Here is a 26481-nt window from a genome sequence, read left to right on the forward strand (position 1 = left end):
TGGGAGTGCTTTGTGACTTCCTGGTGATCAGAGAGGCTAAGCCTTTTACTTACCTCCTATCCTTACTCTTCAATGCAACTGGGGTCAGATTCTGGCCCATTAGGGTTTTGCTTATTCCAGTTTTCTGGTGTAGGTGAGGAATGGGAGTAGAGTAAGCATGACACCTACTAAAAAAAGATTTTGGAATAAAAAAGACTGGGATGTGACTATTAACTCATTTGTATTAGTTTCCGTTTTCTCATCTATGAAGCACGGTTACAACAGCACTTGCCTCCTAGGATTGTGAGAATTAAATAGAGCAATGCCTAGACCATCCAGTCAGTCCATTCCTTCTCCCTCCCTCCCGCCTCCCTCCCCCCTCCATCCCTCTCCACACCTCCCTCCATTTTTCCATTCCTCCCTTCCTCCCTTCAGTCCCTCCCTCCCTTCATTTTTCCATTCTTCCCTCCTTCCTAGCCTCCATCCATCCCTCTATTTATTCAGTTAATATTTCTGACAGTTTCCTTTCACCTGCCCTTGCAATTCTGTAGTTAAAATCCCAAACTCCAGCCAGAGAAATGAAGTTTTTGACCCTGGAATAAGGAGCAGCATTTTAACCAGAATCACTGCCCATCTGCCTTGCCTGACTCCTCTGACAGCTCTGGGAGGTGTTGACAAGTCTTCCAGGTTTTAGTCACAGGAACTGAAAGTTTCCTGTGTTGTCAACAATCCTCCCTCCTCCCAAACCATCATCCACAAGAGGCCAAAGGACGGAAGCGTCGCTGGACGGCACATCAGCAGGTTTTGTGATGTGGACCTGGAGGGCTGACCCTGGGGAGACAAGCATGCTCACCCTGGGTGCGCTGGGAATCCTGGGGGACAGGCTGTGCAGAAGCGTGAAGCTTTTAGGCAAATCTGGCCCCGGGCAAAAATGTGAATCTGACCGAGATTGTCTTCCACCTGCGGGCCCGAGCCTGGGATCCTGCCTCTTCCAGCAGTGTCCACTCTTCCCGCCAGCTCTCAGGAAGTGCTGTTTGTCATTCTTTGCGGGGCCCAGAAGAAACTAAAAACGCTTCCCACTCGAGGCGCTGTGCATTTTAAAATAGGCGTGAAAGCCATCCGTTAAGGGAAATTTCAGCTTGGAAACTGTCGCCAGGGTCGGGCAGCGTCTGCTCTGGACCTCCCTGGAGTCCAAGCTTCAGATATAGAGAGGAAGGCTAAGTCGTCAAGAAAGCTAAGAAAAGTAGGGTTGGTGGGATGGCAGGCTCCTGTTTCCCCCCTCTCCCCTATTCTAGCCTGTGTGGCATGGCACAGTTTTTTTTGTTTTTTAATGTTTATTTATTTTTTTTAAACATTTTTTTTTAACGTTTATTTATTTTTGAGACAGAGAGAGACAGAGCATGAACGGGGGAGGGTCAGAGAGAGGGAGACACAGAATCTGAAACAGGCTCCAGGCTGTCAGCACAGAGCCCGACGTGGGGCTCGAACTCACGGACCGCAAGATCGTGACCTGAGCTGAAGTCGGCCGCTCAACTGACTGAGCCACCCAGGTGCCCCTGTTTATTTATTTTTGAGAGAGAGACAGAGAGACAGAGAGAAAGAGCAGGAGTGGAGGAGGGGCAGAGAGAGAGAGAGGGAGACACAGAATCCCAAGCAGGCTCCGGGCTCTGAGCTGTCAGCACGGAGCCCCACACGGGGCTTGAACCCACAGACCTGGAGATCACAACCTGAGCCGAAGTTGTGATGCTCAACCCACTGAGCCCCCCAGGGGTCCCTGGCATGGCGCAATTTTTATTCTGAGCTAGAATGTACGTGGCGGTTCCCTTCCTTTGGGACGCGTTCACCAGTTTGCAAAGAGCTGCGCCCCCCTGGCCCTATAGAGCCTGGACCTGGACTGCTTTGGAAGCACGGAAGCAGCAGACCAGAGGGACCGCTGCCTGTGCTAGCTCTGAAGGCTCCTCTGTGCAAAATACTAGCTGCATTGCCTTTAAATAAGTCACCCTGGGGAAGGCTGACTCTTTCGTCCTCGTCTGAAACAAATCATCTCATGAAATTCTATCAGAAGAACGTTGAACAAGATATACTAAATTCCAATGAGATCATCCAAGAACTTGCACTTCTACTCACAGACCATCCCTCCTGCATGTTAGGAAGAAGGGCAAGACTGCATTTGACTCTCTGCTTCTGATGAAAGGACACACCCCAAGAGCAATGGCTGTAGGTTTTATGTTCCTGTCACTGTGCCGGATACTGTCAATGTGTGATGGTGACTTCCCCTTAAACAAATTTGATTAAAGCAGATTATGAGTAAAAAAAAAAAAATGTCTGAGAAAAGACATCTTTTTTATGATAACTCACTTGTGGTTTTGAAGTGTGCTTTAAATGGTAAGATCACAGTAAGTAATTTAGCTGAAGTGTAATAATTGGGTTCCAAGTGTTAGGATTGATACATTTCATTGAAAATAGCACCCTGAGGTTTTTCCAAATTAAAGATGAAATCTAAATAAAACCTTAAATAACCCATGTGGAAATACTTTATTGTAGTTAATAACCAAGCAAAAATATGCTCATTCTGTCTGTAGACTCGTTCCAACAGATTATACCTATTGTTGCTTCCATTTGAAAGACATCTCGCTTGGTTTATGTAAAAATAATAGCATTCCTAACTATTAATAGCAAATAAGAGAGACTTTTATGGACATTCATACATCATTTATAAATGACCCTTATGAATAAAGTGTTACAATGATTTCCATTAGCATAAGTTCCACAATTACGGGCTGCATAAGAGATACATTTTTCTTTCTTGAATGCACATATAAAAAGCTGTCGTTTACTTTGTTGAAATTTTATCCATAATGCTTCATTGCATCTTTATGCTATTAAATGACTATAAGCCTAAATATATAGACCCGGATGTATCGTATGAGTATGTAGAGATCCATGGGGTCTCATCTGGACCCAGGATGCATGTGTGTGTCTGCTCCTTGAAAGGTGCAGTTTAGAATGAGTTCAGGCTTCCAGGACTGGCTTGGACAAATGACTAGAAATCTAAAGCCCCTAATGGGAATCTTGATCTTGTTTTCCCTTACCCTGGCAACTCTCAACCCAGGATTTTGGGTACTAGCTTCCCACTCTGTAAGGATGTCCAACTTTGGAGTAAATGACTTACTCCAGCTTCTGATGGAAAGGGCAAACCAAGAGACAATTACCTGTGGGTTTTATATTCCCTGTCACTATACCGGGTACCGTCAGTGTGGGATGGTGGTAACTTCCCCTTAAACAAATCTGATGAAAGCAGATTATTAGGGAAAAAAAAGTTTATGACAACTCACCTGTGGTTTTGAAGTGTGCTTTAAATAGTAACAACACAGTTAGTATTCTAGCGGACGAGTATTAATTGGGTTCCAAGTCTTAGGACTGATGTACTGAAAATAGTACCCCTAGGTTTTCCAAATTAAAGGTGGAATCCAAATAATACTTAAGTACTTCAACTTCGGAGCAAATAAAGTAGTATCTTCCCTGATGACCTAGTGAGAGAGGCATCTCTGTGATGGGAACGCGAAAAGGCGAAACACAAGAACCGGTCGCTATTGAGCTTCTGTTTTGTGACAGGCACTGTATGCCCATTATCTCCTCACAACCATCTTATGGTGATGTACATATTGATGATGTACTTATGAGGTGTTATGCTTTTTTCTAGATGAGAAAACCAGAGCTCAAAGAGGTGACATAAATTTCCCAAGACTACATAAACCATGGCAGAAAGGTTTTGACCCAAACCCATGCTTGTCCCACCACATATACCCTGACCTCACTAACACGTTGCCTGAGCTTGTAGGTACCAGGGCTCTGGAGCCCTCCCTCCCTATTAACTTTCTGAAGATGTGGAACTACTCTGAACAGAGATGTTCTTTATATGAGATATTATCGTTAAATCGGTCTCATGTTGCCAGGAGACAGCCTGGGCTGTGAGTTAGAAAGTTTCGGCCACGGACATTGCCAGCAAAGAAGTTACAGTGAAGCACGTCCCCCAGCTATTGATATACCACATACTCTTATCCCTTGTCGTAGCCCTGCATCTCTTTCTTGAGGCCTCTTAAAATGGGTTATATGTCCCAGCTGTGGCAGGTGTCATTATCATCAGCTGTTGCCATGGTCCCCTCGCTCTACTTGCCGAGATTCCTGAGGGGAGGGCAGTGAGCCGGCTGTTGTGACCCTCCCTCATTTCTCTCAGTGACTTTCCTACGTGCCTTCCTTCATAATGGCCAGGAGCATTTGGCCAACAAAAAAGTAGCTCCTCCATTAAAAAACAAGCAAACAAACAAACAAACAAACAAAAAAACAACAAAAAAAGTCGGGGAATCCTCTGCTTGGGAGTACATATAAAAATGTGGAATGAGCACAGGGAATATAATGGGATTTTAAATGGTGTCGTGTGGTGACAGATGGTAGCTGCACTTGTGATGACCTCACACAATGTATACACTTGTTGAATCACTGTGTTGTGCACCTGACAGTAATGTAACATTGTACACTGACTATACTTCAATTAAAAAACATTAAGTAACTAGTAGAGATGTAAGAGAGCTTTAAAAAAAAAAAGAGGAATGAGGGATTTTAGAAGTGGAAGGTGACAATTTGCTCCACCCTCCATGTTCGTCCAGAGGACACACGTTTATCGTGGCGAAGGGGACTCTGCCACTTACTAGAAGTGTGACTTCAGGCAAATTGTTTACCTCTCCGTCCCCAGTTCCTCCTCTGCAAGGCGGGAATAATAATCGCACCCGCCTCATAAGGTTCTGCTGGAAGTTGAATGAGATGATCTGTGGTTCAAAACAAACTCCCAATAAATGGTAGCTGCCTTTATGATTGTTATTACCACGTTCAACTTAGATCATGTAGCTAGGTTGGAACACTTGTGGCGCTCATGCCTAGAACCCATGCCTCCTTCCTCAGGCCAATTCTTTTTCTTCGCTGTTTCAACCTGAGACAGATCTAGACTTTTGATATCAACCTTGATACCAACTTTCAATATCAACCTATAAAACATTTATGGCTGACCAAGAAAGAGAGGCTAACAGCATTATACTACTAACTTTGGCTTTCTTGAATAATTCTGTTACTTTAGAATAGGCTGTGTTTGGGGCGCCTGGGTGGCTCAGTCGGTTAAGCGTCCGACTTCGGCTCAGGTCACGATCTTACAGTTCGTGGGTTCGAGCCCCGCGTTGGGCTCTGTGCCGACAGCTCGGAGCCTGGAGCCTGCTTCGGATTCTGTGTCTCCCTCTCTCTCTGCCCCTCCCCTGTTCACACGTTGTCTCTGTCTCAAGAATAAATAAACATTAAAAAAAATTATAATAGGCTGTATTTGCTAGTTTACTATTGATTATCTCAGCAATCAACTCTGGGAAGTATCTGCTGCTCTTAGGTGACACCAACCATTTACCACACACACACACACACACACACAAAACAGTTTTTTCCTTCTATTCTCCATTTTTATGCAACAGGTCAGCTTGATCCACTGCATAATTCTTTCAGACTTTGTCACCGCCACATTGTAACTTCTCCCTTTGAGAACATGAGCAGATAATGACCTGTTCTGGGGAAAGCCATGTGAGCAGATGAGTACTGATGTTGTCATTTGCAGGAGGAAAGCATTGCTGACATATGCAAAATAAATCCTAATTTTACAAATAATTTATCCCTGAATATTGTTTACTTTTCTTTTTGAGATTATCAGCCTTAGCCCTAAAATTAATCCAAGGAAATTGTAGTTTTTAATGAGAATAATTTTTTTCTCTGTGAAGTTTATTGATGAATAAAGTAAGGTCGTGAACAAAGAATTGTTATTTTTTCCCATAAAATGTAGTGGCAACATACTTCTTTAATGTCTTCAAAAAACCTTTAAGACTAATGACTCCTAAAGCCAAAATACCTCTTTTGTAAAGAAACGGGAATCAGAATAACATTTTAAGGTTAACCGTGTTTGTATGCATGAGCGATTATTGTATAAGGATATTAATAATAAATTACAGAGATTTATAAATAAGTTATCTATGGTAAACTAGACCAGGACTTCTAATTTCTTCTTTTACTTTGCATACATTGAGGTAGTATTTAACTATAAGCTATTTAGCAATTAACTACAGATGTTTTCGTAATTTTATGGATCTCCTCTGGAAAAATATTAACCCCATAGCCTTTATTTTATAAGCAAAAATCCTTTAGGGATTGCTTGGTTGTTTGTTAAAAATTACTTTAGGAGTATCTGTTTACAACAAGCAGGCATATCATAATTTACTCTCAAATATTTGAACTGAGTAGTGTGAAAGCCCTTATTTTTTAAAAAATCAAGGCAAACTGCATGTAAATCACACCAGACCTTCAAACAGTTTTCAAAAACCATCAGACCCGAAAAAGACCATTTACTTCACATAATTGAAATTGAACTGCTTGCATTAACCTGGGCCCCCCTCTTTTCCTCACTTGTTCTGATCTCAACATCCCTAAGAGCCTGCCTGCCTCTAGCATATCCTGTCAAATCAGGATTTTATGAAAATGTCTTAAGAGATTGAAAACCGAATACTATAATTATTAACTCCAATGATCTGATACTTATTAGGTCTCCTCTGACTCACATTAGTCATATTGTGCAGAGGGACCAATATTTATTGTTACACTTGGATTCCTTTATGAGATAGAAGGTTGCCAATTTTGTAGTAAATTGAGTGTGTCAAAGACTTGGATGGGGGCCAACATCAAAACAGGCTCGGGAAGTGTTTTCTTCCTGCAGGTGAGAGGCAGCGAGACAAACTTGCATTGTTTCTGTCAGCTCCATGATAATTAATTTCAACCATATTATCTGAATTAAAAAGTGACATTTATTCCCTAGACTGATTTCCTGGAACCTTTCCAGTTTCCCTACCCTATTTTGGAATAGGCTTGGCTAAAATATGAACAGATCATTAAGAATTGATGCATCAATGATGCACGTATTCCTCTAAAAGATGACACCTTTAGAACATGATTTTTAGACATTAGTAGAAAAGAAAATGTATATGAGAATGGGCCATAGGTCTCCCTGGCACAGCTGGAGGGCCGTGTGATGAAAAGTATAAAGAGAGACTATTAGCAGACCTTTTGGGCCAGCAGTATGGATCTCCATTCTTCACATAAACCCATGTTGGCTCGTTTGCTGATCGCTGTGATTGACTGTTGGGTCATATTATCCCCTGCTGTTCCCCCTCCCTCACTTCTGGGGATATCAACAGCAGGAGTCGTCCGTCAGGGCTCCATTGATTATCTTCAAAATTTGCTCCTGCTATTGACCATAATGGGGAAAAAATCATGCCTCTGAATTATTCAGAATGAAAATATACACAGAAGAAATCGATAAGGCACCTCTGATATTAAAGACAAATTAAAACAGGCAGTAGCATGAGGCTCGAGGCAGCCACTACATACAAAGGAGAAGGCATTTTGGAGATGAAGGAAGAGTGATTTGATTTCTTAAGAAAAGATGTTAAAGCTGTCAAAGCTTTTCTAAATTAATAGCTTTATTAATGGAGGCATTAGGACTTCCTGGCCAGAGAGTTCCTTATGGCTGCTGGAATTGTACCTGGGATGACAGCTCCAAAACTTCTTCCTAATATCCCCACGGACTTTTTAATTATAGCATGCTGCACCGCCCTGGAGGGACCAAATTACTACTGAACCAAACTGAACAAAAGTTCAGCTCGAAACCAGGATACCTTTTTTTTTTTCCTTCCCCTCCCCCATGGTCTTCTGTTAAGTTTCTCAGGATCCACATAAGAGTGAAAACGTATGGTATCTGTCTCTCTCTGTATGACATTGAGGAGGGCACCTGTTGGGATGAGCACTGGGTGTAGTATGGAAACCAATTTGACAATAAATTTTGCATTAAAAAATAAAATAAACATTAAAAACAAAACAAAAAACAAAGAAACAAAACCAGGATACTAACAAAGAGCGAAGGCCTGGCGCAAAGTACAGACAGAATTTGGTGGAAATTAAACAGTGAGGAAAAAAAAAAGTACCCTTCCGCTGTCTCTTACAGTTGTGAGAAACACACTTACTCTGAATCTTTGACAGAAAGAACCAGGCTCCAGGAGGCTGTTCTGAGCAGGTGGGGATGGGGGTTGGGATCTCTGGGGTAGAAACTTCGCTTAACCTGGATTTCTGAGGAGAGAGGACTCGATTCAGAGCTATTTCGATGTCGTTGAAGTGGACAACTTGCAGTTCCCTGGAAATCCGATTCCCTTGGTTCGCTCCATAGAACTTCTGACCCGCTTTCCCCTTCATGAACAGGTGTGTTTAGTCCAAATTATAAACAATAATTATTTAGCTTTTTCATTTCATCCCATCTGTGAGGCCTGTGTCTTAGTTATGCAATCTCTGCGGGAGACATTCAGTCAGTAGCCCAGGAAACTTGCGGACCCTCACATCCCCAAGGGTCAGGAACCAGCTTGAAGATCAAGGAACTTTATTAGGTAGGCAGTAACAATCCTTCTTGACCGTTGGTTGAAATGTCACTCAATTAGGAGTCTTCTCTTGGACTGCTGTGTGGAGACAGACGATTCTCCTGGGATGCTTCTCTTTTCTAACCCTACTTCTGAGGCGAAGCCTGCTAGATGGGGAAGCACCCCCTTCCTGTGAAATTAACAGGGGCACTTAATATCACAGGGCAGCCACTTGGTCAACTGAAGATAGAACTTCTTCCATTTTTTTTTTTTCCAGCTCTTCTCTTGGTTTTTCTATCCTTAAAGTCACTACTTAAACAAGCTGTATATTTGAAAAGTATATAATTCAATGCATACCTCTGTGATATGTAGCATGGTCGGCTCCAACAGGGGAATGTTGGAGCAACATAATGTGACTTCTGCTTCACGGCAGCGAAGAGAATTCTGAACGGAGGTTGTTCAACATGAGGTGTGTGAAGATTTTGGTAAGCGTTAGCAGCGGTACTAAAACTACAGACTCGGGCTGTGTCCAGGCCCCAGGAACTTTCCTGGGCGTGGCCAGTCTGTCAATTGGAGTTACTGCTATCGCTACTGGTCAGAAGAGAGATGAGTAGGCTATCAGCCGGTTCACCCCAGCACCCCCAGGTCCCAGGCTTTCTTCCTTATATGCATGTACTCACTTTCCAGAGTCTCAGATGCTGTCACCCATCCTCCCCCCACCCCGCCCCACTCTCTCTAGGTGACCGGCTCACTCTTTTCCCCTCTCTCCAAAACTCCAACGCGTCTGCACCTCTGCCGCCTTCCTCTCCCTCATCTGTGACCCTGCTTCTTTCCTCAGTGAGATGTCTGAAGCAATCAGACAGCATTGCTCATCTACCTCAATGCAGGTGGGACAGGAAGCAAGGTTGCAGCCCATTTTTCCTCCTCAAGGACAGACAGTGCTGCAGAAATAACTCTTGCCAGTGTGGTCAGTTTTTATCTTTCTATCAGATGATTCCCACGGGGCTACAGGCATGGTGTTGTTTCTCTTTGCTTAAAAGAAACGGAAACCAAACTCAACAAGCCAGAAAGCTTTTTTGACCCCGTTTCCTCCTTAAGCTACCATTTGTTTTTTTCTCACCTTTTCAGGAAAATTCCATGAAAGAGTTGCGTCCACTACTGCCTCCAATTACTCTCTTCCTATGTACTTTTCCCAACTTACTATTCTGAAACAATTTTGAACATACAGGGAAGCTACAAAAATAGTACAGAGAATTCCCATTACACTCTCCACGTAGCCTCCCTTGATGTTAAGCTCTTACATAATCATAGCATAATATCAAAACCAGGAATTTCCATTTACTCTTGAATCCACAGTAATTGCGGCCTGCCTCCAGATAAAGTCACAGTGCCCTCCACGACTAGATCCAGAGTCAATTCTCAGACCTTACCTTATTTGACCTATCAACAGCTTTCATACTGCAGATAATTCTCTCCTCCTCCATACGCTTTCTTCCCTCAGATGTTAAGTCACTCACACCATACTCTTCACCTTTTGCTTCATTTTCAATGCTTGCCTCTTCCAGGGGAGCTCTTGGCCAGTTCCCTTTCCTTCTTTTTACCCCTTAAGGAGCTGAATCCTTGGAGGACCTCTTCTCTTTCCTTACTGTTCCAACTCACTTGGTGACCCAGCCACTCTCATTGCTTTAAGTAGCGACACACCCGGGGGACTGACGCATTTTCTGTCTTCAATTTTAACTTTCCCGTTACACTGTGGACCTGTAGGCCCAGTTGTCTACTTTTAACATTCATTTAGGTGTTTAACGGGCACATCAAATGTAGCATTTCCAGAGCTGAGCTTCTGTCCTTGCCCTCCACCACCCAGGTCGTTTCTCACACTGTATTCCCAGCGCCAGTAACTGGCAACTTAGTCCTTCCAGTTGTTCAAGACGAACCTTTTGGAAAGAGATGCTTCTCTTTCTCTCATATCTCACACCCAATATCACAATTCTATTGGCTATACCTTCAACATATATCGAGAATCCAGCCACTTGTTAATACCTCCTCTGCCAGGATCCTGGCCCAAGCCACCACAATCTCTTCCGTTGGTTATTTCAATAGCTAACTCACTCGTCTTCCTTATGCCTTTGACCCGCATCTATTCTTTACCTGTAGTAATCTAATTAAAGCATAAAACAGATCACATAACTTTCTTATTCAAAATGGCTCTCCATCTTCCATGTCTCTCCATCTCAGAGGAAAACAAAAGTCTTGACAATGGCAGATGAGGGTCTATGAGACCTGATCGTCCTCTCGGTTACCTGTCTGACCTCATCTCTAACTACCTCCCACTACTCCCCTCTGTTCCAACGCACTGGCCTTTTTGCTGTACTTTGACCATTGCAGGCTGTTCCTGCCTCAGGGCCTTTACGTGTGCTGTTTCCCTGTCCTGAAATTCTCTTTCTTCTGATATCCCTCATGAATGGCTCACCTTCAATCAGATGTCGCTGATCAAATGTCCTTTCTCAGTGAGGCCTGTTTTGGTCAGCGTATTTAAAATTACTTCCCCTTCCAGGAGTCCTTGTCCTCTTTCCTGTTTATTTTTTTAAAAAATTACACTTATAACCATCACAATACTATATATTTTATTTTATTATTCTCTTTTTCTACTAGAATCCGAGTTTCACAAGAGCAGCAGTTTTTGTGTTTTTTCCCCCTTGACTTTTCCATTCCTAGTTCTTATACATTGCCTGCAGTGTAGTAGGTCCTCAAGAAATATTTGTTGAATGAATGCATGATTCTCCCATATCTCTATGAGACAGGCCAGCCAAGTATTATTGTTTCCATTTAATGTGGGGTGGTGGGCAGAATAAAGCATTAAGAGGTTAAATAACTTGTCCAGAGCAAATGAGAAGTCTGAAATGAGAGCCCATGTCTGGCCTCCAAGTGCTTGGGCATTTCATCACTAGATTTCAGGAGAGGCCGTCTATTTGAGATCTTGGTGAACTTTGGCAGGAAGGGTTATAAGAACAGAACCAAGGGCAGAGGAGTGCACTAAAGCTGTTGGTGGTCAGCTGGTTAAATACATCGGATCCAAACTTCTTTTTACAAGAGAAGAATTCCAAGTAAGCTTCACTGCAGGGTGACAAGAAGGAACATTAATCTGCCAGAGCAGCTGTTTGCTCTTATAAAATACATCAGTCTTCATAATAATGGAAAATCCAAGAGGCAGCTTTGCTGATTGAATTGAAAGTCAATGGGAATCAAGGAATTGTCCATGTTGAATAATTGAGTAACTATTTCTAAATTAAGCCTTTTGGATGAGCAGCACGCCGGACTGTAGCGTGCACAAATGTATGTTTTCCTCACTCCCCTATTCGGAGAAGTTACATTAGATGCCAGCACATCCATCAAAGACCCCAAAACAGGTGTGTGAAATGACCATCCATCAAATGGGATCCTTGGCCACTCCACAGCAGAGTGATTTGGAACTTGTTCAATGGATAATGCACAGGAAAAGGGAGAGGCTATGCAGAGCTATTAGCTGAATTCAAAAGAGCATGGAAATTATTCTGGTGCTGGAACGAAATCAGAAGATAGACTCAGCAGTTTGCTTGTTCTGATTTAGACTGCCAGTTTGAGAAATGGAAGAAATAATTCAGGCTTATATACAAAGAGCTTTTTTTTTTTAATAAATCTTTGATTTTGGAATACTGTTAGATCAACAGAAAAATTTCAAAGATACTACAGAGAGTTCTCTTATACCCCTCACCTATCTCCCCTCTTAGTAGCATCCTACCTTAGTAGGGTACATTTGTTACAATCACTGGACCGATGTTGACACATTATTATTTACTGTAGTCCATGTTTTTTATTTGGTTTCCTTAGTTTTAAGATAATACCCCTTTTTTTCCCCCCAGGGTCCCATCCAGGATACAACATTACATTTAGTTATCATGTCTCATTAGCCTCCTCTTGGCTGTGACAGACAGATTCTCAGATTTTCCTTGTCGATGACCTTGACAGTTTTGAGGACTACTGGTCAGGTGTTTTATAGAATGTACCTCAACTGGGATTAGACTGGAGACATATGATTGGGGGAGGAAGACCACAGAGGCAAAGTGCCATTCTCATAGCATACCACGCGTGCATACTATCAATATGAGTTACTCCTGTTCATCACCTAGCTGAGGGAATGTTTATCACATTTCTCTGCTGTAAGGTGCTTCTTTTTTCCCCTTTCCATACTGTACTCTTAGGAAGGAAGTTTTTAGTGTAGCCTCCATTTAAAGAATGGGAAATTATACTCTGCCTCCTTGAAGGTGAAGTATCTACATAAATTATTTGGAATTCTTCTGCTTGGGAAATTTGTCTTTTCTCCCTTATTTATTTACTTTTTCAGTATGGACTGATAGCTACTTATTTTATAAATAAAATAAGACATTTTGGCTTAAAATATATAACATTTATATATATATATATATATATATATATATATATATATATACACACACACTTGTTTTTAAATACATGTACATAATAAATATTTACCATTTCCTCATTTCCTCACTTCCTGGCACTGCAGGAGGCACCAGTCTCATCTTCTGTATTTCCTGTGTTATTTCTGTTTTCTTTCATTGGAAAATAATATTCGAAACTGAGATCTGGGTTCTAGGTATGCTCATTGCTAGTGGGGTGTAGTTGATTCTAGTAGTTCTCAGTTGAGAGAGTGAGGAAATACATATGTGCATGCTAACCTGTGTGTGTGTATGTGTGTGTATGTGTATGTTCATATATATATATAATACATGCTGCCTGTGTCTGTATTTAAGCTAAATGTACATTTATACTGGTTATCTAACTCTAATTTGTTCCCACATGGATCATTCTAGTCTCTGCTTATCTGTAATTTTCTATTACAACAGTGAGAATTTGGCTGTCACTATCCACCATTTACCTAACTATTCAGCTTCTGTATACATGCACAGTGAGTCCAGAGTTGTTAACTTATACCTTTGTGGGAGACAACTTTATCAATTACAGTACAATGCTTACATATAGGGCTTTGCAATTAGTCTTACGGACTCTACTCATTTTGAAAGTTACTGGGTTTAGCAGTTTCCCCCCAACCACCTTCAGTGAAGTTATTTCATGCATTGGTGTGTACACTTAGATTCCTTTTTCACATTTGCATCTCATCCTGACATCTTCCGACCTCCTAAGTGATTTTTTAAGTTGTATAATTAAGTGCTCTCTCTTTATCTCTCTCTCTATATATTATATATAATATAACTTAGTGTTCTAAATTCTAAAAATGCATGATGTCGTGCATTCATCATTATAGTATCATACAGAATAGTTTCACTGTCCTAATAGCTGGATAACTTCACCACTTCAATCCTCACACTCTCCCACCCCCAACTCCCTGGTAACCATTCATCTTTTTACAGTATTTCTATGTTTTGCCTTTTTCCAGGATGTCCTATAACTAGAATCATACAATATGTAGCCTGAAAGACTGCTTAGTTCACTTCATAATATGTAGTTAACATTCACTGATGTCTTTGTGGGGCTTGACAGCTCATTACCTTTCTTACTGATGAAGAGTATTCCATTGTGTGGATGTATAATTTACCTATTTATCTATTGTAAGTCATATTGCTTGCTTCTAGTTTTCGATGAATATGGCAATAGCTAATATAAACATTGTGTGCAGGTTTTTATGTGGACACAATTTTTTAAATCAATTCAGTGAATACCCAAGGGTATTTGCATGCTGGATCATAGGTTAAGACCAAGCTTAGCATTGTAAGGAACTGCCACACTATCTTCCACAGTGGCTGTATTTCCACCAGCAGTGAATGAGAATTCCTGTTGTACAGTATTCTTGCCAGCAATTGATGTCAGTTGGTTGGATGTGAGTCATCCCAAAACGTGTACGGTGGTATCTCCGTGTCATTTGAAGTTGCATTTCCTTGGTGGCAACACATGTTGAGTGCCTTTCCACATGCTTATTAAGAAAAGTCCTCTTCTTAAGGATCTCCAAGCTCCTGACTGGATGTGGACCGGCTTTCTTGTGTTGGGAATTTATTATGGTTCAGTCTAAATGTCTAGAAGTTGAGAGAAGAGGGTTTTCAAATGGAGGTTTCCTTCTTTAAAATTTCAAAATGGCTGAAACCAGTTTTGACATTTTAACAAAATGGATAACTGGGAGATGCCAATATCCTCGCTGTCAATGAGCCAACTCCCTGCAAATTATTTAAAATGAAGCCGCTTTGTGTTCCAGCTGATACCGTTTAAACATTTTTCCGTAAAGAGCGTGGCTTTTCAACGACTTCTGCCAAATGTCTTAAAAAACTCTGCCTCATCTCTGACTGTCCTTTATCCTCTGATTAAAGAGCACCGGACAATTGCAAGGACCACCTCATAGACTTCAAATGCTTCTGGCTTTAATATTCTGTGCTAGACTCACAGAACTCTCTTACAGATGCTAAGCATTCAATCCTGGAGGCTCCACTCCATCATCAGGTAATTAGTATTTTCATTAACTTGCTTATTGTCAAGGAAAATGAGCCTTGATCATCTAATTTTTCCTCAATGAGTTGAATATTGTAATATATCTATAATTAATGTGCTTTATGCCACAAACGTGTAATGGAGTGGAAATCTGAGGCTGCTCCCAGCAGTCACTGTCAGTAAATGTTTGATGAATAAACAGAGACTTTCTAATGGGAAATGGTGGCGACTTTTATAAGCAGACACAATAAAGACTTTATTAACATACTTAAGAAGCATTCTGGGAAATAGAATTGAATGCATTATTACTGTAGGCTCCTTTTGTGAAAAGTAAATTTTACTGTCCCCATAACAAATGTTTACTTGTTTGATGCAAGTTGTGGTATCAGTATTTTATGGTGTGTTCTACAATTTAATACAATGAAGCTTAAATTAGCTACATATTCCTTATGGACTTGAGATTGTGGAAGAAAGTACCAATCCCATTTCCGGCTGTTAATCATTTGCAAACCTGGTTTACCTGGAAAGGAAACAGTGCACCTATTTCAGGATTTTTAGGAGCCCAAAGACAGATTTCAAGGTATTTTTGGTAGATAATAAACAGAAGAAGCGACTGTGGGCGTGCACTTATTTCCACATGTAAAGAGTGCAGTTTTAAATGACAGATCCCGCAAAGGGCCAGTGTATTACATTTTAGAATCTCTATCCACATGTTCAAGTGCAGAATCCAGAGACATGAAAATTTCGTTGTATCAACACATTTTTCTTTGCTTGTGGAACAAGGTAGTGGTTTGACTTAAGAATTGCCCTTTCTTCATTATTTGTTAAATAGAGCCAGGAGGGCAGAAGGGAGCCTGTCCATTTGTTCTGCATTTGAAAGATGAGGTGTCTTTAGTGGGAACATTTCACAGGACTGTCCCATGGTTTTATACTGAGAAAATGGCAGTCAGAGAACTAGAACCCAAGTGAACTGATTTTTCTCGTTGCACACTGTCCCCTCGGCATGGATTTGTGAGCAGTAAGCTCTTCCATCATCGCCGTTGAACAACTCTCGCTATGGTGTCCCCAGGACCAGAGGGATGGCGGCTTGTATCTTATATGGACGAATGTGAATTGTTTTCAAGTCTGCCCTAGCCTGGCCCAAGCCTGGTTACAAGCATTCTGCTGAAATGAACAGACGAGAAAAATCAATTTGGGCAAAGAGAGGCGTCGGGTCGCATTTTAACCATGGCAAGAAGGGAGCCAATCTGTCCTTTACGTTGTGCACCAAATGGGTTTCCCAAAACAAAAATCAGGTCATGTCGTCTGCTCAACACCCAGGGGCTTCCCATTGTTCTTGCTTTGAAGACTAAACTTGTTATAAGGCCTTGAAGCCCCCACTCACACTTCCAGCACCTTCTCAGCATACCCCCCGCCCCCGCCTCCCTGTGTATGGCCGCGGGCCTCACTCAGCTCCTCACCACTGGGGTTTCTTCTGTGCTGTTCTCCAGCCATCTCCTGCTCAGCCTTCAAAGTCGGATGCAAACGTCACTTTGTTGGGAGAAGTTTCTCCAGGACAGCTCTCTTCCACACACTCACAGAACTGCCAAGTGTCGTCTCTTCTTAGGGTCCCTGACGTCCTCTGTGGGGTTATTTGCTTGGAGTCTGTTTCTTCCCACTAACTGGAAAGTTCTCTGGGCCCAATTTGTATTTGTTTTTGCTTGCTGTTCCTAGAACCAAACACGGTGCCCGGCCCACAATAAACACTCGGAAGCATATCTTTGAGATAAATGGGATTATTTACACTTAAAGGATTGAAGTATTCCTCTCAGGTCTTTAAGTCACAAAGGTGTTCATAGTGTTCTCGCTACTGCATCCTGCAGAGTGTGCAGGGACGGAGAGGTTGTAGTTGCACCGGGGCTCCTCTAACGTATGGAGGGAGAAACTGGAAGACAGGGTGTGATGTGAACACAGTGATGGAAGGGAAAGAATCAGCTCCCATTTTCAAAGGCCTGCGGACATCCGGGGTTTTCTTCAGAGCAGAGTGTACACGGCCAGTTATTGAATCTACATTCACTGTGAGCTCTGGATTCTTACTTTCAGAGGCCTCGGGGACACCCACCTGTATGTACATTTTGCTAAAGCAACCCAAGCGCTGCGTACTGAACGCGTTGCCTTCCCCCTCAGACCTGGCCCTCCCCCCTCTCTGTAACACAAGAACTATTCTCTATGGCCTCCACCCTCTCAGCTCCCAACCACAACCCATTTTAAAAAATTCTTCCCCTAGATATTTCCCCAAACTGTTCTCTCCTTTCCACCCTGCAGCCAGTGGCCCTCATTTGAATCATTTTACAAGGACTAATCCTTAGCTTGCTGAGTGCTTTCTCTGCTGCCCATGACCGTCCTCACCAATCCTTCCTCTATACCACCAGAGTTTTCCTTTCAAAAGTTAAACCTTGAGCATGCCACACTCCCTCATTTAAAATAAAATTTAAAGTCCTTGCGTTTTCTTTTTCTTTCTTTTTTTCTTTTTTCCATCCATGGCCTCCAGGACAAAGTTGGAGCCCCTTACGACTGCAAATTAAGCTTTTCACAGTGTCCCCATCAATTTATCTTTCCAGAATCGTCCTGGGTGCACACCCTGAACCCCAGTCCTTTTGTGAACTGCTCCTTTTGTCCTTAATGTGATCTTTCACTTTCAGGAATTATGAAACATTCCTGCTTAAAATCCTCTAGTAACTTCCCCAAACTGTTAGAATCAAATGGACCTAGAGACATTTTATTTTGAAAGATTATATTCATCAGTGAGAGATAGTTGAAGTTCCGGGTCTCATGAAATAAAAGTTTATAGTTTATAGTTTCTGATTGCTTACACTTGATTGGGATTTTCAGGCTATGGCATAAGTAGTATTGTAAGGCGATAGGGTTAGAGGACTTTCAGGTATAAAATGGCATAAATTAATTCCCTTTACCTTTGATTCCCTTAAAACAGAAAAACAACACTTTATGAAGGCTGGGCGTTATGTATACGAGATTTTGAGTCGGATGGTCTGAATTGGAAGTCTTCCTTCCTCTGTCCGTTTCTTACGACTTTGGGCAAGTTGCTGTTTCCTTAATCTTAGTGTTCTCATGTGGGTATGTGGATAACAATCACTGACATGGGTGTGTTTTCAGGGTCAGCCTGAAGTATAAAGTGCCGAATAAATGAATTCAAGCATATTAGTTGCTTAAAATATCTCCTTTCATTTTTCTCATTTGTTCTAAGCTCCAGACAATGATTGATCTTATTTTTTAGAAGCGGCAGTATAATTTTTGATGGATGTGGTGGGGATCAAATGGGTGAAATCGTGAGATTTCTGACTTATGTTGAAGAAGAGTTTGTAGGCACTGCTGTCAAACAACTGGAAGCTAGAACTTCCTTACGTTGGGTGTGTTTTAATCTTGGCCTAAGTTTTTCTGTTTTATTTATCCTTCGTTACCTTTTTGGTCAACATAAGCTGGTTATTACTTGCATCCTTACTACGTTTCCTGTGTGTCTTATGTGCTTGGTTTTTTTCCATGAAATGTGACGCAGAGTTAGCCTTTGGACACACAGAAATTGTTTGAATCTGAATGGAAGCATAATAAAAATATTCATTTGGGGTTGAGGGGAGGAGTTACTGGATTAGGGATAAGGCATGAGGCATTTACATTTTAATTATATTTCTTTCCATATTCAATAAATACATGTTTATACATATGCTCACAGACACAGAATTGGAGAGGAAATACAGAAAGTGAAGAGTTTAAAGGGCCCCCTAAGTTGGGGGGCTTTGGCCTGTGGCATTTTGTTTGTTTGTTTCGAGAGAGAAAGAGAGAGAGAGAGAAACCACACCTGGGAGGGGCAGGGCAGACAGAGGAGACAGAGAATCTGAAATTAGCCTAGAGCCTGACGGGACTCCATCTCACCAATCCAGAGATCATGCCTGGAGCTGAAATCGGGAGTGGGACACAACCAGCTGAGCCACCCAGGTGCCCTGTGACAGTCTAGTTTTAAGCCTTTTGCTTTTTCCTCCCAATGAGCCATGCTAATTATTTTTTTTTTTAATTTTTTTTTAACGTTTATTTGTTTTTGAGACAGAGAGAGACAGAGCATGAACAGGGGAGGAGCAGAGAGAGAGGGAGACACAGAATCTGAAACAGGCTCCAGGCTCTGAGCTGTCAGCACAGAGCCCGACGCGGGGCTCGAACCCACGGACCGTGAGATCATGACCTGAGCCGAAGTCGGACGCTTAACCGACCAAGCCACCCAGGCGCCCCAAGCCATGCTAATTATTAACAAGAGTTGTGCAACTGTTACTTTTCGTTATTATTCTTAAACTTGTCCACCCTCCTTTCACCAAACGGGTCCCGATGTTCTTTCCCGCCACGAGTGTTGCGGTGGTGGGAGGCCCACAGGCTCGCAGGTGAGAGGGGACAGCGATTCAAGGGGCACCCGTTCTTCCTGCACCTGCTGCATGATAGGCCTGCAGGAAAAGTTAGTCCCCCCTGCCCCCCCACTTATTAGTTCTGTCCACAGGACATTTGAAATTTGATCCCTATCAAAGCCTTGAGCCAGACTAATTAAGCTCCAATATTAACTTCTTGGAGAGTTGGGTGGCTGAGGCCTTTTCTGAGTGTGGGATTGAGAGGCTCCTGTGACGCTCCGAGTGACCGTCTGACAGCTGGTGTGGGAGCTGCGGAGGTCCTCAGGGGGGCCCTGTGGGCTTGAACCAGAAAGTGGAGAGAGACCTTTTCAGTTCTGCCACTTAGTAGCTGCGTGGCTTCTGATATGCCGATGGCCTTTCCTGAGTCACTATGTCCTTAAATGCAAAATGAGAGAAGCGACAGTGTGGATGAGGGCATTAGCAATGATTTATGTAAGTGCCTAGCATATGCCTAACACGTAATCACTTCTTAATAAATAATAATAACAATAATCATGATAATGTGTTGCTCCCCTCCCTCTTTTTTCTTTCTTCTTTTCCTTTTTCTTCAATACAACATGAGAAAGTAAGAAGCCACAATTAATCTAACAACTTCAAAATCTTTAATACAAGAAAAACAAAACAAAACAAAACACCAAGCATTTTAAGTACCTTTAAAATAAACCAGAGATCTTGACCGAAATAGAGAGAAGATGATACAAATGTCCATACATTTTAAACCTTGTATACAGTTGTGGCTGGAAAATCAAATTATTGAGCGAGAGTCATCACCATAATGGAATTTCAAGGAACAAGATAAAGTTAAAAAAAAAAAAAAGAGGCATTTTTGTATATTTGCTTGTTGGGTAGAGATGCAGTTTTTTGTCTTTCAGAATAAGAACTAGATTAGAAATTGTAGTGAGTTTGTTTATTAACTCAATTATAAAACTATTAATGTTACCCTACTTAAAATACTCAGCTCTTTGTAAATATTCTACTAAACATACAGAAAAATTTTACTTTCACAGTAAGAGATCACCGATTGTCTTCTCCTGGGATTCAACTGAACAATGTATTTCTGAAGTGAGAATAAAAGCTTTGGAACAGAATAGGCAAAAATTCTAAAGAGTATAGTTTAATGGCCTGTGGGTATATATAAGGCAGATAATGCTATTTATATAAATAGAAAAGTCATAGTGATCCTCAAATGACAAAAGACTATATGTGACTTGTTTTCTTTCTAAATTGTTTTTAAATGGTTGTACCAGATTTTCCTGATTGAATTTTTCTATTTTAATTTTCTATTTTTGAAGTTCAGTGGCACTAACACAGAATCCTTCAAGAGACTACTACCGAATAGTATCCCAGTTTAAAGTGTAAAATTCATAATAACTTCACAGAATATCTAAAATAAAAGTATATAAGAAATGTAATTCTTTATTTTGCTGAATGAAGACAGAGGGGAAAACAAAGTGGGCAAAATAATCCATGTAAAGGCATCTGGGTCCCGAGGCACACTGACACTTCCCTAATGGACGACAGTGCACATAAAAATAATTAATCATATGGAGAAGGCATTGCCAAGGTTAGAAGCGAGGTCTCTGGTTTTTAATGGAAATGTTCCATGCGTGAACTAAAAGAACAACTTCCCTAGCTCAAGCATTAGGGCATCTGTCATACTTAGCTCAGAATAGTTCAGGAGTTCAGTAAAATATCAGATAGAGTTCAGCACTTTTATTTCTTGGGGTATTAAAACTATATATAATAAGAAAAAAAGGGGTTGTGATGAACTACTTAACACGGTGGGTAGAACATCAAAGAGGTTAGACTTAGAATCTCAGAAATTTCAAGGAAAAAAAATTTCCCCTATTATAGCTACGACTTTATTTTGTAGGATTTTTGTTGTTGTTGTTGTTGTTGTTGTTGTTGTTGTTGTTGTTGTTTATGGGTGCTTCTGACGATATTGAAGTAAATGATAAGCCAGTTCATACGCTTGAGGAAAAACATACACTGAATGAGAAGGAAGAAGGCTTGGATGTATTTCATTGTTTAATTTAATAAACCAGGTTAATGTGCTCATTTCTTTTTGGCTCCTGGAGAAAGTGTAGACAGGTAAAAGTGGAGTCTTCTGGGGAGTGACTGATGGTTAAATTGTACAGTTCTTTTCTCTGTGGCTCTGTATGGAAAACTACCACTTGAAGGCCCTGCCTGGGATGGGAGGTGGGGATTTCCAGTGGGCAGGGGGCTCCTGAGGGGTGTAGGATGGAATGGATTCCTGGAAAAAGCATCTCCTGTGCTCCCAGGGCCAAATGCACAGACTAGAAGACTGGCCTTCCTTGATCTACTGAAGTTGATGAACGAGCTGTCACTATCCAATCATGAGCTTAATTCTTATAGTCTGTGGAAGGGCTAATTCCTGGGCGTAGTTAATATGCTTGCACTGGGAGAATTTTGCTCAATAAGCAGGATTCTCTGCAGAAGTGGCCAATGCTGGGATGAAGGTATGGGATCCAGGAAGGGCTGATGGCAGTTTAGGACCTCTTTGAGAGGGTGGGAGAGGAGTGTGTGTAATAATTAGCACAAAGGTTATAACATGAGGTGATTAAAATGCGGTTTGAATTTTTGAATATACAAACCGGATTTCACACTCTTAAATCATTTTTAATATTTTTAAAAAATATATTTATTTTTGAGGGAGAGAGAAAGAGAGAGAGAGAGAGAGAGCGCATGAGTGGGGCAGGGGAAGAGAGAGAGGGAGACAGAGAATCCCAAGCAGGCCTTGCGTTCTCAGCACAGAGCCCAATGCAGGGATCGAACCCATGAACCTGTGAGATCACGACCTGAGCCAAAATGAAGAGTCAGACACTCAACCTACTGAGCCACCCAGGCTCCCCTCTTGACTTATTTTCAATCTCGTGAACACCCCCTGGTTGGATGACAGTATTAAGGCTTTCAGGTCTTTCCTGGACAGGATGGGGTAACTCTGCCCTCTCCCCACCCTCCTGCCATCCCCTCCACTGCAAAGGAAGAGAGATTTCTAGAACGTATCTGGGGCCACACTGAAGTGGTCACTCTAGGTTCCCACTAAGTCTCTCTGCCAGAATGGTCTAAACTGCTAGGGCTGAAGCATTTTTCCTTTCCTTGTGGGCGTCCATCTGCTTTGGATTCTGTTTCTTTGTGGTTTGAGATTATTGATGATTATCATGGGAGGGGAGAGTGTTTCTTCTCTGAATCGAATACACACAGAGAACACCACATGATTTGCAAATACTTTTCTTTGATTTGTTGAAATAGCAAATCCCAAAGTGCAGCTATGGGGAAGGTGGGAGGAGGATGATCAATCTTTTTCATCCGATAAGTAGTTGTGTTACTAGGTGCTGTGACTCACTATATGACCTGATCCTTTGCTTGGTGGAGAGATTACATATTAATGTCTTGAGAGAGCTGGAGAGATAGGGCTGAGCAATCTGGAAAGAAACACGAGAGGATTTGCCTGGACTTAAAAAAGGCTGGCTCTTTGAAATACTCCAAGTTTTCCAAAGCATCAATTAGCTCAGATAAAAATGCAAATCAAAGGAAAACTTTCCCAATCTTTTAATATATAAATTCATAACTCAGTTTCCCGGCCCATCTTTTAGGTGCCCCCACCTCCACATCCCTCATAAGCATGATGATAAGTTTACAGTTTGCAATTTACCTATTATTTTTAGAAGATGGCTTTTGGAAAGAAAAAAAAAAGGAAACTGCGATTTTAAATATACATGTACTCAGGAGCTTTTGAGGAGAAGCACAGGGTACACAATGAAATTTTATATAAATTTTATTAGCTCGAACACTAAAGTCAGACAGATAATGGGATTCAAACATTGCGTCTGCCACTTAATTATTTTGTGACCTTGAACAAGTTTATCTGTCTGAATCTTCTTATCCTCACCTGTAAACTGGGATGATGGTGGAACCTGTTTCTTACGTTGTGTTGTTATGGGGAATAAGCAAGATAATGCATTTAAAATGCCTGGCATGCTCTCGGGCACCTGAGAACATTTTACAAAAACGTTAGCTATTTTTATAATTGCTATTGTCATCATTATTTTTATTCCCCAGCTCCGTTTTATTTTCTTCTGTATTCCAGAATTTTCTGTCTTCAGTTCATCAAGGAGCATGTGAATTGAATTGGACACAGAGACATCCTGTTGTCCAGTTTTCATCTACAACATCTGCCATGACCCATACTGTCTGCTTCACAAATGTGTGCTCTGCCACTTGCAAATCATTCAAATGCCCAGGAAGCCCCAGGAAACCTTGAACCTACGCTTGAACCATTTGCTGGCTTTTTCTTGTTTTGTCCACATTTTAAATTTATTGTTATTATTTTTTAATGTTTGTTTATTTTGAAAGAAAGTGAGAGAGCATGTGTGCGTGAGCAGACGAGGGACAGAGAGAGAGAGAGAGAGGGAGAGAGGGAATACCAAGCAGGCTCCACACTCAGTGCGGAGCCGGAAGCGAGGCTCTATCTCACCACCATGAGATCATGACCCGAGCCTAGATCAAGAGTTGGGCGCTTAACCGACGAAGCCACCCAGGCACCCCTCCTCCAAATTTTTTTAATTTTTAAGGGTTTTGTTTCTCTAATGCATCTTTCGATTGAGTTTGTTTTCCATCATAGTTATATGAGATCTATAATGAATATTTCATTGCTTTACCCTTCTTTCATCTGAATTCTATTAATTAAGCTTGTATATGTTTCTCTTTTCCCTGGTGTTTCTGAAGCAACTTTTTAACTTGTAGCTACTTTCCATTTAAGAAAACCAATATTCAGTCTCCTCATCTTCCTCTTCCCTCTCTCCTGTCTGCTTTTCCCTGGGCCCTGACACAAAGCAGCGAAAGCCCTCTGCCTCATGGCTGCAACCTGCCGGGCTGTGTCGGGGCCCTCCCATCGTGGAAGAGTGGATTGCCAGAGACTTGTTCTAACACAGTGCTAGTGCTTGTAATCCCTCCCCATGCCGAAGCGTACAGAGTACGTCCTCTGCCTTCCTTGGGTGCATAATTACTTCCCCTCGTGAGGCAGAGCTTCCTGGAGGACAATCAGAGAGCCGCAGTGTTCAGCAGCCCGCTGATGAAGAATGTCTGCCTGCGGTCTCCTTCTAGGAGGCTATTGTGCTGGAGGAAGGGTTTAGCGGCCCAAGCATCAGCTCTCAAATGCCAGGTTCAAATTCTGACTCCGCCATTTGTCCCCATGCGGTGTTTGAGTAAAGCTGGCGTGGCTGTGCGTTTGGGGAGGGGCGTGTTGCTAAGCAAGAACCCTGGTGCAGCTCTGTTTCAGATTACCCTAGGGCTAGGGAACCATTGATATTATCTTTGCCTCATAGAAGTAAGAGCTGGGTTGTTTTGTATCTTTCCTGTGAAATATAGTTCCATGCATCTCAGAGCTTCACGTTTGGGGAGAAATCCTTTAACTTTTCACCTGCGTTTTTCTTCTGGTGCAAATGGGGATAATGTCATTTTTGCCAGTTCCTAAGTGGAGCTGGGGGAATCCCTTAGATATTTCTAATGTTAACAGGATATAGAATCGGGAAATGCCTGCACAACCATCGTGAACTGTTGTTGTGGCATACGACTTTACTTTCTCACTGTAGTAAATAACTTGTGTAAGGCCACATAAGACAGAGTTGGGATCTGAACTTAGCCTGTGTCTGGTCTTTCCGTCACCTCATGCAGCTCCTGGCCTGCTACTGTGGAGAGAGAGTGCCAGCTTCTTGGGAAACTTCCACTCAGTCTTACTGGAGCTCAGTGTTGGTCTTAGCGGGAGGCCAGAATCAAGGAGCAGTCAGCAGCTCACGGGAGCATGGGAAACATCCTGAGTCAGGGATCCTTCTCCCACTCAGAGCCCTGCCCTTTCGAAAGATGGGAACTGTTTTTATTTGCATTGCAGCCTTTAAGTTAATTAATGGGAATTAATACGTGTGTAAGAACTTCAGAAATTTCCCAAAGGCTCATTATAAATTTAGTGTAAAAGGAGCACTGGATATTTTTTTAAAGACAGGGCTCTCATTAAATTTTTAGGTTATTAATAAAAACATTTTTATCAGGGCAAGTTGAGTGTGAGTGCTGGGATGAAGACATCAGTGAATGCACTTGAGCCAAATTCAACTGACTCCTACAAGGGAAACCATGTGGGGTGTGTGTGTGTGTGTGTGTGTGTTTGGTGGAGGGGAGAGGCGGCTGGTAGTGTGAAGTACTAAAGGCTGCCAGAAAAGCACATATCTATAATTTCCTTTCATTAGGAAAAGGTTCCCGACTTAATTGTTTGTATTATCAAATCATCTAAGACTTCCTCCGCTATTACAGGATGTGGCCAAAAAAAAAAAAAAAAAAAAAAAAAAAAGCATTTAGTGGTATATAAAAACAGAACGGAGTGTCTGCTTATTTGGGGATTTATATCTGTTTATTCATTTATGACCACCAGCCAGGTAGCTTGATCAATGATAATAGGAGAGCTTTATGAGGAACGTCGCACGTGCCAGCTCCCCTGTTTCCATAGAGAATAAATGTACAGAAGTAAATCTTCGAACAAACAGAAAAGCGGTTTAACTTATGCTCTCTCTAACTGTCTTTGAATAGAGGCTTATCCTGCCTGGGCCTCTGTGGGCTTTCCCCTGGCTTAGCATCACTGCCTTCAGAGCCAGCAGCCACCCTAGGAACACCAGCCACCCACGGCACACCTGTGAACGGCGGAAGGGCGTGCTGGGGATGCTTGCAAACGCCGGTAACAGTGGCTCACGCCTTTGCCAGGGTGCTCGAGCCATTGTTCGACTGTGGAGAAGTGGCACGTCTTTGTCACAACATACCTCTCCTTGGGGCGGCATCTCGCTTCCGCACTGCCCCTTGTGCACACTGGTCCCAGTGCTCAGAACGGTCCCAAAGGGACCACCGTCCTTGTTACAGAGCACTTTCACACTGTGTGAAGGGCCTCTTGGTTCTTTTCAACTCATATCTCTTCCTGGGTTAAACAGCTCCGTTTCCCTTTGCCGTTCTTTATCATATGTTCTAACTTTTAGAATTCTTGACATCCGAGTTGTCTCCCCTCTGAAAATCCTATA

The 26481-nt window shown here is 42.0% G+C and overlaps 1 long non-coding RNA gene across 1 annotated transcript in view; it reads left to right on the forward strand.

The window, feature by feature from the left end:
* The window catches only part of LOC131484023 (uncharacterized), a 70003-nt gene that overhangs the window by 35364 nt on the left and 8158 nt on the right, over positions 1-26481 (forward strand). The gene's annotated exons all lie outside the window — the stretch shown is intronic.

This window comes from Neofelis nebulosa, chromosome 1, assembly GCF_028018385.1.
Source record: "Neofelis nebulosa isolate mNeoNeb1 chromosome 1, mNeoNeb1.pri, whole genome shotgun sequence".
Taxonomy (NCBI): domain Eukaryota; kingdom Metazoa; phylum Chordata; class Mammalia; order Carnivora; family Felidae; genus Neofelis; species Neofelis nebulosa.